Genomic DNA, 16,064 nt, shown 5'->3' on the forward strand with positions numbered 1-16,064 from the left:
TGCCTCCATTCCTGAGGACTGGAAGGTAGCAAATGTCACCCCCATCTTTAAAAAGGTGTCATGGGTGCTGGGGACCCTGCAGAGGAAGTGGAGCCTGCAGAAGAAACTGTGCCCCTGCCACCTGCACCAGTGCCCCTGCCTCCTGCTGGAGAAGATCCCAGCCCCCCTGCCTCGCCCTCTCGGGTGGCGCGTGTGCGTGACCACCTCCGTCAGGACCTCAGGGATCGGAGGAGGGCGGCACGCTCACAAGCAAGATGCTCCCTGAGCCCTGAGTTTTGAGAGGATTCTGGCCCTTCTAAGAGCAAGGATGCTTGAGTTGTAACAGGATCCTGGCTGCCTCTCTGAGCCAGCAATTAGCCCAAATGGGCAACAGCCAGCAGAGGGCTATATAGCTGTAGGCTTTGGGAGGAGGCTTTGTGGAAGCAACTAGTCATCTCCCTGACGTTCTAGTGTCCACTCCGGCTTGACTTTGGTTTCTGGACTCCCTGACTTTGGCTTGTGACTTCTGGACTCCCTGACCTCGGCTTCTGGACCTCGGACCTGCGATACTTGTACAGTGATTCGGATTTGGCGCCTCGGACCCTCCTGCTTGCTGGCTACAGACCTTGGACTGCCCCTGGACTTTGCCTGACCCGGCCCCAGCCGTGACAGATTGCTTCCACCCGACAAACACCCACTCCACAGGATGGATGCTGAAGCAAGTGAAACCACAGGACTACTGCTGCGCTCCAAGCCCAGGTACAGCAGCTAACACAGGCAGTGGTGCACTTGCAGCAACAACCTGCGGCCAGTGCTCCAGCCAAGTGCCCAGTTCCCCCACCTGACAGTTTTGGGGGTGCCGTGGAAGAATTTCCTGCTTTCCTAGCACAGTGTCGGCTGTACTTCGAACTGAGAGCATGGGACTTCCTAGATGACCAAACAAAGGTGTGTTTCATCATCAGTCTGTTAAAGGGGCAGGCGGCCAAATGGGCCACACCCTTGCTGGTTGTGTCCTCTCCCCTACTGACTGATTACCAGGGGTTTGAGGCCTACCTGTCTGCTGCCTTCTCAAACCCAGCCCAAGCAGCCACAGCCAACCGGAAGATCAGGGCGCTGAAACAAGGCAACTCCTCGGTGGCTCAATATGCCACCAAATTCAAGCTCCTGGCCCAAGACTTGGCGTGGAATGAGGCTGCCCAGATGGACCAGTTTACTGAGGGGTTGGCAGAGGAAGTCCTGGATGAACTGGCCAGGGTAGAGCAACCACCCATGCTCCAACAATTTATCACCCTCTGCCTCCGCATCGATGGCCGCCTGGAAAGTCGCCGCCAAGCCAAGACCAGAGGGCGCCAGCTCCCTGCGCCGTGCCACTTGGCTCCTCGCCCATCCCCAGCTAGTACCAGCACCGAGGATGAGCCTATGCGGCTTGGAGCTGCTCGACCCCGCCTGACCCAGGAGGAAAAGACTAGATGCCGCACGCAGAATCTGTGCCTTTACTACGGCACGCCAGGCCACTATGCCTCTGGCTGCCCTGCTAAGCATCGGATCCCCGGACCTTCGCTGCCACCGCCGCCAAAAGGGCAGCCCCAGGCATAAGTGAACCCCCCAGCCTGGGGCGACTAGCTGGGTCCTCCGAACAGTGGGCTGATACCCCGGGGCCTTTCCTGCTACCAGTCAAACTCCGTCTGCCTGACGAACGCTGGCTGTTCGTGTATGCCATGCTGGACTCGGGAGCGGCCCACTGTTTCATAGACGCCGCCTTCGTAAAGCAGCACCAGATCCCGGTGCAGACAAAAGAGATTCCGACGCTGGTGGAGGCTATTGACGGGCGCCTCCTCCGTTCTGGGCCCGTCACCCAGGAGACCTGTCCCATCACCTTCCACGTCCAGCAGCACCAAGAACAGCTGCAGTTTAATGTCGCCCGCATGCCTCGCTTCCCACTGATTCTGGGCCTTTCCTGGCTGCAGCTGCACAACCCCATCATGGACTGGGCCCAGCAGGAACTATGTTTCCGAGACCCCTGTCCTCATCTGACTCCTCCCACCACTCTAGCAGCCGGCATCCCGAGTGGTGGTCCTCAGCTCCCTCAGAAGTATGCGGATTTCGCCGATGTCTTTGAGGAGACAGGAGCGGATCAGCTTCCCCCTCACCGGCCCTATGACTGTGCCATTGACTTGGTACCTGGGGCACCACTCCCGGTGGGGTGTCTGTACCCGATGTTGGAGCCTGAGTTTGCAGCTCTGCGAGACTTCCTGGACAAGAACCTGAAACGCGGGTTCATACGACCCTCGACCTCTCCCCTGTCTGCTCCAGTCCTCTTCGTGAAGAAGAAAAGTGGGGAGCTCTGGCTGTGCAATGATTACCGGGCCCTGAACAAGATCACCATCCGCGACCGGTACCCTCTACCACTGATCCCTGAACTCTTGGATCGCTTAAAGGGGGCCCAAATCTACACCAAGCTGGACCTCCGTGGAGCGTACAATTTGGTGCGCATACGGCCCAGAGACGAGTGGAAGACCGCATTTGGGACCCGATACGGGCAGTACGAGCACCTGGTGATGCCCTTCGGATTGACCAACGCCCCCGCTGTCTTCCAGAGGTTCATGAATGACATCTTCCGGGACCTGCTCGACCGCTTCACAATCATATACCTAGATGACATCCTAATTTACTCCTGCGATCCTGCCCAGCACGCCGAGCACGTCCGCCAGGTCCTGCAGCGCCTACGAACCCATGGCCTCTATGCCAAGCTGGAGAAGTGCGACTTCGACCTGCGCTCTGTCGAGTTCCTCGGTCACATTGTGTCACCACAGGGGATCCTCATGGACCCGAAAAAAGTGGAAGCGGTCCTGACCTGGCAGGCTCCTCAGAATCGCAAAGACCTGCAGCGATTCCTTGGTTTTGCCAACTACTGTCGGCAATTCATCCCGGCCTATGCATCCCTGACAACACCCCTGACTCAACTACTCCGCCCCAAAGAACCCTTCCGCTGGTCCCCAGAGGCCGATAACGCCTTCTCCACCCTGAAGATCCGCTTCGCCACCGGGCCACTCCTGAGATACCCTGACCCCCAGCTCCCCTTTACGGTGGAAGCTGATGCCTCCAACGTGGCCCCGGGAGCAGTGCTGTCCCAGCGCGAGGAGCCGTCTCAGCCACTCCAGCCCTGCGCCTATTACTCACGCCAGCTTACTGCTGCGGAGAGGAACTATACCATCTGGGAGAGGGAGTTGCTCGCGATCAAGGCGGCTTTTGAGGTTTGGAGGCATTACCTCGAAGGGGCTCGCCACCCTGTTCAAGTGCTCACTGACCACCGGAACTTAGAGCACCTCCAGACCACCCGCCGTCTCAACCAGTGCCAGATCTGGTGGTCCCTCTTCTTCTCCCGCTTTGACTTCCAGATCTCCTACATCCCCCATACCCAGAACCGGAAAGCAGATGCGCTCTCCCGGAAACCGGAATACAACCCTGCTTCAACTGAGACCGCGCCCGCTGCTCCCATCCTGCCACCCTCAGTGTTTGCAGCCACCTCCACTTCACCCACGCTCGTGGAGGACATTCGTGCTAGCCAGGCCAACGATCCCTGGGTCCAGCAACACCTCCAGGCACTCTAAGATGACTCGGCAGGCGAGTTCATGACTCGAGGCGGCCTCTTGCTACACCGCGAACGCCTCTGTGTGCCGCCCGGGCCCTTGCGGGCAGAAGTGCTACGCCTGACCCACGACTCGTTACCCACAGGGCACTTTGGACAGCATAAGACCACCCACTTGCTGACGCGAGAATTCTGGTGGCCACGAGTTCGCTCCGATGTTGCTCGTTATGTCAGCTCCTGTGACGTCTGCCAACGGGCCAAAGACATCCTGGCCAAACCCTCGGGGTTGTTACAGCCCTTGCCCACACCCTCAGGACCCTGGGATACCATCTCGATGGACTTCATCACAGAACTTCCGCGATCCAAGGGTCAGACTTGCATCTTGGTGGTCGTCGACCTATTTACCAAGATGGCCTACTTCATTCCATGCCCGAAACTTCCCACAGCTCAGGAGACAGCCTAGCTTTACCTGCAACACATCTTTCGTCTGCACGGACTCCCAGCCCACCTGATCTCAGACCGGGGCCCCTAGTTCTCCTCTCGGTTCTGGCAAGCCCTCCATTCCAGCCTGGGGACTCGAGTGCACCTGTCCTCAGCCTACCACCCACAGACAGATGGTCAGACAGAGCGCACCAATGCCACGCTAGAGCAATATCTCTGCTGTTACACCTGCTACCAGCAGGACGACTGGACCACTCTGTTGCCTCTAGCGGAGTTTGCATACAACAACGTGGTCCATTCCTCCACCCAAATGACCCCGTTTGCTGCAACCTACGGGTACCACCCTCGGTTCTTCCTGGCGATCCTGCCACCCACGAATGTCCCCGCCGCCGAGGCCTACCTACAAGAACGCCAGCCAAGACTTGCTCCGAGAGCAGCTACAGCGGGCCAAGGAAGCCTATAAACTGGCTGCGGACCGGAAGAGGCAGGAAGGCCCCCCAATCCAGCCGGGGGATCAGGTGTGGCTCTCAACTCGCTACCTGCGCTGGCCTGGTCGGTCTCACAAGCTGGATGCGCGGTTCATTGGACCCTACCCCGTCATAGAACAAATAAACCCCGTCGCCTTCAGGCTCCAGTTGCCACCCCACCTCCGCATTCACCCCATGCTCCATCGCTCCCTCCTTGTTCCAGCTGCACCCCCTGACCCAGCTCGGCCTCCTTGCCCACCGCCGCCACCACCGGTGTTGGTGGATGATGAAGAAGAATATGAGGTGCGCCAGATCCTGGACTCCCGGTACCATCGTGGAGGCCTCCAGTACCTTGTGGACTGGGAGGGATACGGCCGAGAAGGCCAGACTTGGGAGACCGTGGACAATCTTCATGCCCTGGACTTGGTGCAACGGTTCCACAACGACCACCCCGACCTCCCAGGCCCCTCGACGGAGGGGGGGCCCTGGGGGGGGATAGTGTCATGGGTGCTGGGGACCCTGCAGAGGAAGTGGAGCCTGCAGACGAAACTGTGCCCCTGCCACCTGCACCAGTGCCCCTGCCTCCTGCTGGAGAAGATCCCAGCCTCCCTGCCTCGCCCTCTCGGGTAGTGCGTGTGCGTGACCGCCTCCATCAGGACCTCAGGGATCGGAGGAGGGTGGCACGCTCACAAGCAAGACGCTCCCTGAGCCCTGAGTTTTGAGAGGATTCTGGCCCTTCTAAGAGCAAGGATGCTTGAGTTGTAACAGGATCCTGGCTGCCTCTCTGAGCCAGCAATTAGCCCAAATGGGCAACAGCCAGCAGAGGGCTATATAGCTGTAGGCTTTGGGAGGAGGCTTTGTGGAAGCAACTAGTCATCTCCCTGACATTCTAGCGTCCACTCCGGCTTGACTTTGGTTTCTGGACTCCTTGACTTTGGCTTGTGACTTCTGGACTCCCTGACCTCGGCTTCTGGACCTCGGACCTGCGATACTTGTACAGTGATTCGGATTTGGCACCTCGGACCCTCCTGCTTGCTGGCTACAGACCTTGGACTGCCCCTGGACTTTGCCTGACCCGGCCCCAGCCGCAAGTAGTCAAGTGGCCCCAGCCGCAAGTGGCCAAGTTTGCAGATGACACTAAATTGTTTATGGTGGTGAGAACCAGAGAGGATTGTGAGGAACTCCAAAGGGATCTGTTGAGGCTGAGTGAGTGGGCGTCAACGTGGCAGATGAGGTTCAATGTGGCCAAGTGCAAAGTAATGCACATTGCGGCCAAGAATCCCAGCTACAAATACAAGTTGATGGGGTGTGAACTGGCAGAGACTGACCAAGAGAGAGATCTTGGGGTCGTGGTAGATAACTCACTGAAAATGTCAAGACAGTGTGCGATTGCAATAAAGGCCAACACAATGCTGGGAATTATTAGGAAGGGAATTGAAAACAAATCAGCCAGTATCATAATACTCCTGTATAAATCAATGGTGTGGTCTCATTTGGAATACTGTGTGCAATTCTGGTCACCGCACTTCAAAAAGGATATTATAGCATTGGAAAAAGTGCAGAATAGGGCAACTAGAATGATTAAAGATTTGGAACACTTTCCCTATGAAGAAAGGTTGGGGCTCTTTAGCTTGGAGAAACGTTGACTGCGGGATGACATGATGGAGGTTTACAAGATTATGCATGGGATGGAGAAGGTAGAGAAAGAAGTACTATTCTCCCTTTCTCACAATGCAAGAACTCCTGGGCATTCGATGAAATTGCTGAGCAGTCGGGTTAGAATGGATAAGAGGAGGTACTTCTTCACCCAAAGTGATTAACATGCGGACTTCTCTGCCACAGGAGGTGGTAGCAGCTACAAGCATTCAAGAGGGGGTTTGATAAAAATATGAAGCAGAGATCCATCAGTGGCTATTAGCCACAGTGTGTATATATATATGTGTGTATATATAAAAAAACTTTGGCCACTGTGTGACACAGTGTTGGACTGGATGGGCCATTGGCCTGATCCAACATGGCTTCTCTTATGTTCTTATGTTGTTTGGTGGGGGAGGGTGGGATACAAAAATAATAATAATAATAATAATAATAATAATAATAATAATAATAATAATAATTATTATTATTATTATTATTATTATTATTATTATGTTATCAAATAAAACTGTTCAGCCTTGCACTTTGTTGCTCTTTTCTTTTCTCTTCAAACATTCAATCATTAACAGCCTTACTCAGACATTTCAAACTGATTTGTTTGAAATGTGGTATAAGAAGAGAGTTTTACAAATGCACAGCCTTCAGTTTGCAAGATCTGAGCAAGTCTGTTAATTACATGATGTTTTGGGGCTTGTCATTGATTCTCCTCCAACACCATATTTTACATGAAACAATTTTCTTCCTATCAGTTTTCTGCACTGTCAAACTTTTGCATCCATACCTAGTAATGTGGATAGTATGAATGCTCATGGTCTCCAGATACTTCCTTACGCTTAAGGATCTGTAGTGATTGTTTATCTTGATTTCAGTAAGGTTTTTGATAAAGTTCCTCATACTGTCTTTGTTGATAAGTTGGTAAAATGTGGTTTGGATCCTGTTATCGTTAGGTGAATCTGTAACTGGTTGACAGATCGCACCCAAAGAGTGCTTGTGAATAGTTCCGCATCCTCTTGGAGGGGAGTGACAAGTGGAGTGCCTCAAGGATCTGTCCTGGGACCTGTATTGTTCAACATCTCTATAAATGATTTGGATGAAGGAATCGAGGGAATGCTTATTACATTTGCAGATGATACTAAATTGGGAGGGGTTGCAAACACAGAAGAAAACAGAAACATTATACAGGATGACCTTGACAGTCTGGAAAACTGGGCTTAAACCAATAAAATGAATTTTAACTGGGATAAATGTAAAGTTCTGCATTTAGGTAGGAACAATCCAATGCATGGTTATAGGATGGGGGAGACTTGTCTTAGCAGTAGTATGTGTGAAAAGGATCTAGGGGTCTTAGTGGATCATATGCTGAACATGAGTCAACAGTGTGATGCGGTGGCTAAAAAGGCAAATGCAGTTTTGAACTGTATCAACAGACGTATAGTGTCCAGATCACATGATGTGATGATATCACTTTACTCTGCTCTGGTAAGACCTCACCTGGAGTATTGTGTTCAGTTTTGGTCACTACATTTTAAGAAGGTTATAGACAAGCTGGAATGGGTCCAGAGGAGGGCGATGAAGATGGTGAGGGGTCTGGAGACCAAGTCCTATGGGGAAAGGTTGAAGGAGCTGGGGATGTTTAGCCTGGAGAAGAGGTGACTGAGGGGTGATATGATCACCATCTTCAAGTACTTGAAGGGCTGTCATATAGAGGATGATGTGGAATTGTTTTCCGTGGCCCCGGAAGGTAGGACCAGAACCAATACGTTGAAATTAAATCAAAAGAGTTTCTGGCTCAACATTAGGAAGAACTTCCTGACCATTAGAGCGATTCCTCAGTGGAACAGGCTTTCTCGGGAGGTGGTGGGGTCTCCTTTCTTGGAGGTTTTTAATCAGAGGCTAGATGACCATCTGACAGCAATGACGATTCTGTGAATTTAGGGGGAAGTGTTTGTGAGTTTCCTGCATTGTGCAGGGGGTTGGACTAGATGACCCTAGAAGTCCCTTCCAACTCTATGATTCTATGATTCAATATTTCTGACTGTATTAAAAAGGCTCATCTTTTTCTTCACTTGTTTCCCCTTTTGCAGTTCAGAATAGTAATGTACATGTTCTTACTGTGTGAATGACACAACTGATATTTTATTACACGGCTTCATGTGTTAGTAGTAAAGTGTGCCTTTTTAAATGGTATCCTTATCTTTTGAATGACTTTCTCCTACAGCGTAATAGGAGTTTTCATATAAAACTGAACTCTTATTAATATGGAAACCAAACACTTTTTCTCTTTCATGTTGGTTGATGTCATGAAATCCATCCTTAATATCATTGCTGTTAAACGCAGTCGTAGGCTCATAAAATCCTAGAAGCCCATATATAAGACCTACTAAAATGGATTAACTTAGTGCGCAGCCCCAAAGGCTTTGGAAAATAATAGGTTGTATTAGCTTACATGAGCAGAATATCTTTCCCATCATTAATATTTTACATCGGAGTACCTAATATTCCATCATATCCTTTGAAATAAAGTCTTCTTGGTACATTGTTTTTTGGTCCATGACTACAGATGTATACTTAAGGAAATGATATACTTAGCTGTTCAGCTTCTATTGTAGGGACAGATATTCTTAAAGGACCTGTTATGTGGGTTAGCATGGGAAAAGTAGTCCTGGAGGAGAACACACTGCCCCCAAACCCCACCTTGGCAGACTCCTCCCGTGAGGAGGAGTGCAAGTGCAGTACAAGTGACTTTCCAGTTCAGGTTGCCAATCTGAAGTGCAGTACAAGTGACCTTCCAGTTCAGGTTGCCAATCTCCAGGTGGTAGCTGGAGATCTGCTATTACAGCTGATCTCCAGGTGACAGATCAGGTTCGCTGCAGAAAATGGCTCCTTTGGAAGTTGGACTCTATGGCATTATACCTCAAACCCTGCCTTTCTCAGGCTCCATCCCCCAAATCTCCAGATATTTCCCAGCATGGAGCTGGCAACCCTACTTCCAATGCCTCTCCAAGGGGACTCTGAGGGAGCACTGGCACCAGCCTCTGGCCTGGAGATCCCATCATGGGACTCACCCATGACCAGAACCACCATGGTCTTCTGAAGCACCCCAGAAGCAGAGGAGATGAAAGGCTAGGTCTAAAACATAGGACAGGTGCAGAATTACATGTCTGATGGCCTTTGGCCTCTTCTTTGCTAAAGAGATGCTAGGAGAGACAGATAAGTCACCACAGGATCTGAGCCCAGTACTCAAGAGGCAAGGAGCTGACTCAGCTTCTGTAGAGAAGCCTAACATGAAACCCTTTGGCACCTGTAGGGAAACTCCTTCTGTAAGGCTGAAGAAGATGCAGGTTCAGCTTGTCTTCAACTGTATTGATGAGCCTACCTTTTAGCTGCCTTGTTTAAGCTCTTGGAACCTTGCTACCTGAACTGACTGATTATCTGGACTGTGCTACTGAGCCCTAGGCTTCAACTTTGGATTGGAACCCTAGCACCCTTGTGTCCTGGGACTTGATTCGGCCTGGTGAGTAGGACAGGATTCAGGACTGCAGATTCAACGGATTTGTCATATGGTGGAGCTCTTTTGGGCTGCATCACAGCAGACTGAATGTCCATTTGCTTGAATATGCCTGGAAGGAGGGAGTGTGCAAGCCTGTGGCATGGTCTCTGTCTTCCCAATCATATTTTAGAGGATTGGGAATATTATATTTGAATTGACTGGACTGTTTGCAATCCTATGCTCATTCCTTTGGAGTAAACCCAATTAAACTGACTTGGAATTACTTGTAAGTACATTTAGTTTCAAGCTGTAAATCCTCTTTTCATATGCCTGAGGAGATGTGGCTTTTGCTACCATCTCTGTAATTGATTCTGCATTCATAGGAACACGCCCAATTCTTACATGTCTGACTGGACTTCTTTGCTTGTTCACATAACATAGCATGCAAGTTGTTTCTGTCCCCTGGGAAATACGTGGCTGAGATCTTGTGTAAACACATGAGAATGACCAAGTGAACAAGAAGCTTTTCTGTATTTCCTGAAGTGATGGTGGCACCCATGCCACATCAGGTACACAAAACAGAAATGTAACAGTTTTGTAATATAGGTATATAGATACATAAAGTAACTTCCTTCTATAAAAGACCACATCTGGCATGTAGAAGGTTTTGTAATAAAATCCAATTGTGGGTTAAATGATTTCTATAGAATGGTTGAAATCCATTTTTGTGGGCATCGTTAGCAACTGTGTACTTTTTCTGTTAAAGAATTATGGAATGTATTTATTAGACAAGGCAAAACAGAACATTCCATAAAATTAGAGGAGTCAGATGGTTGGCAGTGCTTAGGTAATAGGGCACCCCCTACAGGTTCTGATCCATTAAACCAATTAACCAGAAGGGGAAGATGGATGCCCTCAGTGAATACTCTGCAAACAAAAGGTGGGTTTTGTGAAATCCATAAATGTTTAAATATGTTACTGATTCCAGAATAAAACGTCCATCTTTTAAAGCAGGCTTTCCCTTGTAAACCTGTTTGCAAGAGCCTTGAGTAGCTTTTTATATGGCCTTTTATTATTTCTGAAATGGCTTTTCTTTACAACATTCTCAGGTGTTCCAAGACCCTGGCATGATAAGGAAGCTTTTGAAAAGTCACTTCCATCTCCTAATCCTTCTGACTATACATCTCAAATATTGATCTATTTAGTAAACTAACCTGTAGTAGTGGAGACTGTCAGAGAGTATTTATTCTGTGTTGGGGGCCCCTGACAGCTGCTGAATGGTGGGATTATGATGTCATAGCAATAATTATACTATAAACATGGGAAACACAGAGAGATAAAACATGAAAGGAAACCTGGGAAGCCAGTTGCTAGGCAACCAAAATATGTAACTTTAAACTTTTGAAGCACATTGAAATTTTTTTTAGGGGGGAGAGTGGTAAATTTGGCAGATGTCCTTGCTTTATGGGAAGTTCTCAGTTTCAGTTTCAATTTATTGCAGTGAGTGATTTCTAGAGAGATAAAGGGAAGGGGCTCAAGAAGTACCCACAGAGATGGCTTTGCATGAGATGACATTTCAGTGAGGGTCTGCTCAGATTCAGATGGTGCTTCAGAAGTCACTAGGCATCTTTGAACTGCAGTACAAAATGTGTGAATGCCAAAAGTGAGAATGCCAAATTACCACCTGTTGTGTTGTTAAAGGTTGTTCAATGATGTGTTGTTAAAGGTTGTTCAATGATATCCATTCCATCAATGTTTGATCATAAGTAAGTGTTTTCAAACAAAAGTAGATCATAGTCGGTCACAGATGACCTCATTTTGGAAGCTGTGTACCAGGTGGGAGACATTGACCAAGCAAGTTGCTCGTTCCCCAAATTTTATATTAATGGAAGCTATTATATGCAGTTCTATAGTAACACTGCTTCTCTGTCCATGATGTGATGTGGTGATGTCACCCCCAGAAGGCTCCCTTCCACTGCCATAGTGACCTGGCAACCCTACTGACAGTTGAAAGTTCTAGTTGACCAAGCTCTAAATACTCTGGTGCCAGGCAACTTAAGGTCTACCAGTATATTGACTTACCTGTGTACTCAGTTCATCTACAGAGGCTCTGCTACATGTTCACCAGTACAAGTGCAGTAATTGACTCCATAAGACAGAACTTTTTAGTTGTGGCATTCAGGTTATGGTGTTCATTTTCTAGGGAGGCCTATCTGGGTCCTTCCTTTGCAAGCCGTATAGGTTTGGGTTTACTGGACTACTAAGCCTTTTTCAAGGTTTAAATTTATGAGTTCTTATTGATAGTTGTTGGTTCTTCAGTGGATGCTACACTGTTGTTTTTAGCTGTTGTTGCTTTTTATTTGTTGTTGAATTTATGATTGTTCATTAGATACATTTTGGACCCTGAGAAAGGTGGGATAGGAATATATCAAACAGATAAATTGCCTAATGGTGTGAGTAGTACATTCTACACTGTTTCATTTTATTTGTTATGCATTCATTACACTTTCCCTAAAGAAAGGTTAGCATATATTGATCTTCCTTCTTCCATTTTATCCATTTAACAATGCTGTGATGCTAGGTTAGGCTGAGAGTGAGTGACTGGCCCAAGATCACCTAACAAGTTGGGATGGGAACCTACATATCCTGGATTTAGTACAATATTACTACACTAAGGATATGTATATATATTACCATAAAATATGAACAGTGTATGGGAAAGATCTCCCATGTAAAGCTACCATGCTAGACAGTGCTAATGATTCCAGTTTGGGTAGTAAATTTCCTTTCTCTGTGAAGAAGAGAGAAGAAGAGACTGGATTTATACCTCACCCTTCGCTTGGAGTCTTAGAGCAGTTTACAATCTCCTTCCTCTCCCCCTCCCCACAACAGACACCTTGTGAGGTAACTGAGTCTCAAGTGAGCTCTTTTGAGAACTGATCTTGAGAGAAAAGCTCTGAGAGAACTTGTGGCTGACCCATGATCACGCCAGCAGCTGTATGTGGAGAAGTGGGGAATCAAACCCAGTTCTTCCAGATTAGAGTCCATGCTCTTAATCACTACATCAGACTGGCTTTCTCTGTGAGTGTTTCTGTGAGATTATCAGAATCAGGGGTCGTTTTGTAGACAAATAGGTGGTGGATTGTTATGCAGATGCACCTAGTATTCAATGGACAAGGTGGGGAGGAGGAGGTGGGCCCCTGTGAGCTCCTGCTGAATCCGAGGCCTGATCAGAATGCTATAATGGACAATATGTGAAAACTGGTGGGTAAACAGGGGATTTCATTTTTTACCTGCATATCCATACACACACACACACACTGTGGGGAAGTTTCAAGCCAATTGCCCTCCTAAAAAAGGAGATGGCTGTTTCTGAATGACTGCTTCTTTTATTGTTTATTTTAGAATGGCTGCTTTTATTATTGAGCTGCTTTATAGCTCCCTTTTCTCATTGACACTAAAGGCAGGTTAAGAGCCATAACTGTAACTATTACATGGTCTAAAATTATGCAATCAAGCAGCACAAGACATCCAGAAGACATTGGAGTAGGATTAGGGTTACAAAAATCAAAAACAATGCAAAAAGTATCTGAGTTGGCATTTCAAACTGTGCAAAACAGTAACAAAACTGTTTACACATCATTCTTCTGGGGGTCCACTGAGGTGTAGGTAGAAACCAGGACTGGCTTTTTGCTTTGAGGAAGAAATGCTTTGTCAAAGAAGCAAATGGGCACCAGGAAACTCATAGATGCCATGTTAAGGAACATTGCTATAGAGGGAGGCTTGTACACTGAGTTCCTTGACTGATCAAACACACTGTTTTGAGCTTGAATTGGCTTTGTAAAGTTCTCCATCAAATGGTCACTACAGACAGTAGATGATTATACATAACAGTGTCTGTGTTAATCCAGTTGAACTTTAATTCCATGTATCAACCAGCTAAAGATAGTATTTCGTTTTTAATCCTGCCCATATTTCTTCTACTAGAAATTTCTGGCTTTATTGTTGTCAACTCTGGGTTGGGAAATACCTGGAGATTTTGGGGGTGGAGCCTAGGGAAGGTGGAGTTTGGGGAGGGGAGGGACCTTGTTGGTATACAATTTCATATGGTCCACCCTCCAAAGCAACCATTCTCTCTAGGGGAACTGATTTCTGTTGTCTGGGGTTCAGTTGTGATAGTTGGAGATCTTCAGACAGCACCTGGAGGTTGGTAGCCTGGTGTGGCCTTCATTGCAGGTTTCCCAAATCCCCCGCCTGGGCGGGGGACCCCCGATTTGGAGCCTCCTCCCCCCGCTCGCAAAAAATCCGGAAAGGGGGGGGAGGGGGGATGGCGGCCCTTCCCACCCAGCCCTGATCCCAGCAGCTTTTCCTCGCCCCTTCCCACCGATTTCCGATGCTTCTCCTCGTCCCTTCCCTTCCCACCCTGGATCGCAGCAGCTTCTCCTTGCCCTTCCCTTCCCACCCAGCCTCGATCGCAGCAGCCATTCTTCTGTTTTCCCAGGCTGCTGCTTCCCATCCCCAGTCAGCTGGCTGGCGGGGGAGGAAGCCCCGCCCGCAAAGGACCATGTGCCTTTGCACCTCCAGAGGCTTGACTTGAAAGGCTTGAAATTTGGGATGGTGTGTCTGTGTTACTGTGAAGAAGCTGGCAGCAACTCGTGAGTAGAGAGGCCAATCCCCTGCATCAGATTTGCCAGAAACGGGGGGGGGGGGGGAGAGGGAAACGTCTTCATTATTCCCTATGTGGAGATCGATTCTCATAGGGTATAATGGGGAATTGATCTGGATGTTTTGGGGGCTCTGGGGGAGCTGTTTTTTGAGGTAGAGGCACCAAATTTTCAATATAGTATCTAGTGCCTCTCCCCAAAGTACCCCCCAAGTTTCAAAACGATTGGACCAAGGGGTCCAATTCTATGAGCCCCAAAAGAAGGTGCCTCTATCCATTATTTCCTATGGAAGGAAGGCATTTAAAAAGGTGTGCTGTCCCTTTAAATGTGATGGCCAGAACTCTCTTGGAGTTCAACTATGCTTGTCACACCCTTGTTCCTGGCTCCGCCCCCAATGTCTCCTGGCTCCACCCCCAAAGTCCCCAGATATTTCTTGAGTTGGACTTTGCAACCCTACTTCATTGTCATGGGCCAGCTATTGCATTAAAAGGTCTCTGTGAAAAGGCATGCCATAATCAAATAGCTGGTTTTTAATGTGTTGTCTGAGAACCTGAATTGTGTTGCTGCATTTTTAAAAAAAATTATGTATACTAATTCAAATAATAGATAATAATAGAAAAGAGCAAAAGTCCAGTTGTACCTTAAAGACTAACAAAATTTGTGGCAGGGTATGAGCTTTCATGAGTCACAGCTTACTATTTCATGTTAAAACTGTTTTATTTGGTAACATATGGTAACAAATTATATTTCTTGCATCATTAATAACTTCTTTTATCTATCCCATATATTACTTTCTACCCACCCCTCTCCCCGTTACTTGACCCCCGCTGGTGTTATTTACGTAAAGTACTAATGTTTAAAGGTAATGTTTAAATTAATATTCTTCTTTTTTCTAAGTCTTAATCATTATCAAAAATCGTCCAGTGTCCTTTTATTTTCCACTCTTTTTCTATGTATCTTCTGAACTTTTTCCACTCCATCTTAAAAACTTCTAAATCATAGTCTCCTAAAATTCTTGTTAATTTGTCCATTTCACTCCATGTCATAACTTTTACAATCCAATCCCATTTCTCTGGTATTTTTTCTTGCTTCCACAACTGCGCATATAATGTCCTAGCAGCTGAAAGCAATTACCAAATTATAGTTCTATCTTCTTTTGGAATTTTTTACATTTGTAATCCCAACAGAAAAGTCTCTGCAACTTTTTAAAATTCATATCCCAAGATCCTAGAAATTTCTTGTTGAATCATTTGTCAATACTTTTTTGCTCTTTCACAAGTCCACCACATATGGTAGAAAGAACCTTCCTGTTTTTTACATTTCCAACATCTATCTGGCATCTTATTATTCATCTTTGCCAATTTCTTAGGAGTCATATACCATCTATATATCATTTTAAAATGGTTCTTTTTAATACTATGACACGTCGAAAGCTTCATAGAGTTCTTCCACAAATATCCCCAGGTTTCCATCTGTATTTCTTTATTTACATTAATTGCCCACTTAATCATTTGAGATTTCACTACTTCATCTTCTGTAGACCATTTTAAAAGTAATTTATATAATTTTGAAATTAATTTTTCGTTGTCTCCAAGCAGAACTTTTTCCATTTCTGCTTGCTCTTTTCTTATTCCTTCAGTTTTAATGTCATTCTCCACCAAGCTCTTTATTTGTTGCATTTGAAAGCAATCATATTTATTATTCAGCTCTTCAGCAGTTTTCAATTCTATTTTGCCACTTTGTATTTTTAATAGTTGATTATATGACAACCACTTTTC

At 47.2% G+C, this 16,064-nt stretch overlaps 1 protein-coding gene across 2 annotated transcripts in view; it reads left to right on the plus strand.

Moving 5' to 3' along the window:
• The first annotated feature begins 9,403 nt into the window (after positions 1-9,403).
• The window catches only part of LOC132570483 (E3 ubiquitin-protein ligase Topors-like), a 358,952-nt gene continuing 352,291 nt past the window's right edge, over positions 9,404-16,064 (plus strand). The window contains exon 1 of one of the 2 annotated variants that reach the window (XM_060237125.1): positions 9,404-9,646. The gene's annotated coding sequence lies outside the window, so the exon portion shown is untranslated. Of the gene's footprint in view, positions 9,909-16,064 lie in introns of both variants that reach the window. The other variant, XM_060237126.1, reaches the window with a different exon arrangement.

This window comes from Heteronotia binoei, chromosome 4 (assembly GCF_032191835.1).
Source record: "Heteronotia binoei isolate CCM8104 ecotype False Entrance Well chromosome 4, APGP_CSIRO_Hbin_v1, whole genome shotgun sequence".
Classification (NCBI taxonomy): domain Eukaryota; kingdom Metazoa; phylum Chordata; class Lepidosauria; order Squamata; family Gekkonidae; genus Heteronotia; species Heteronotia binoei.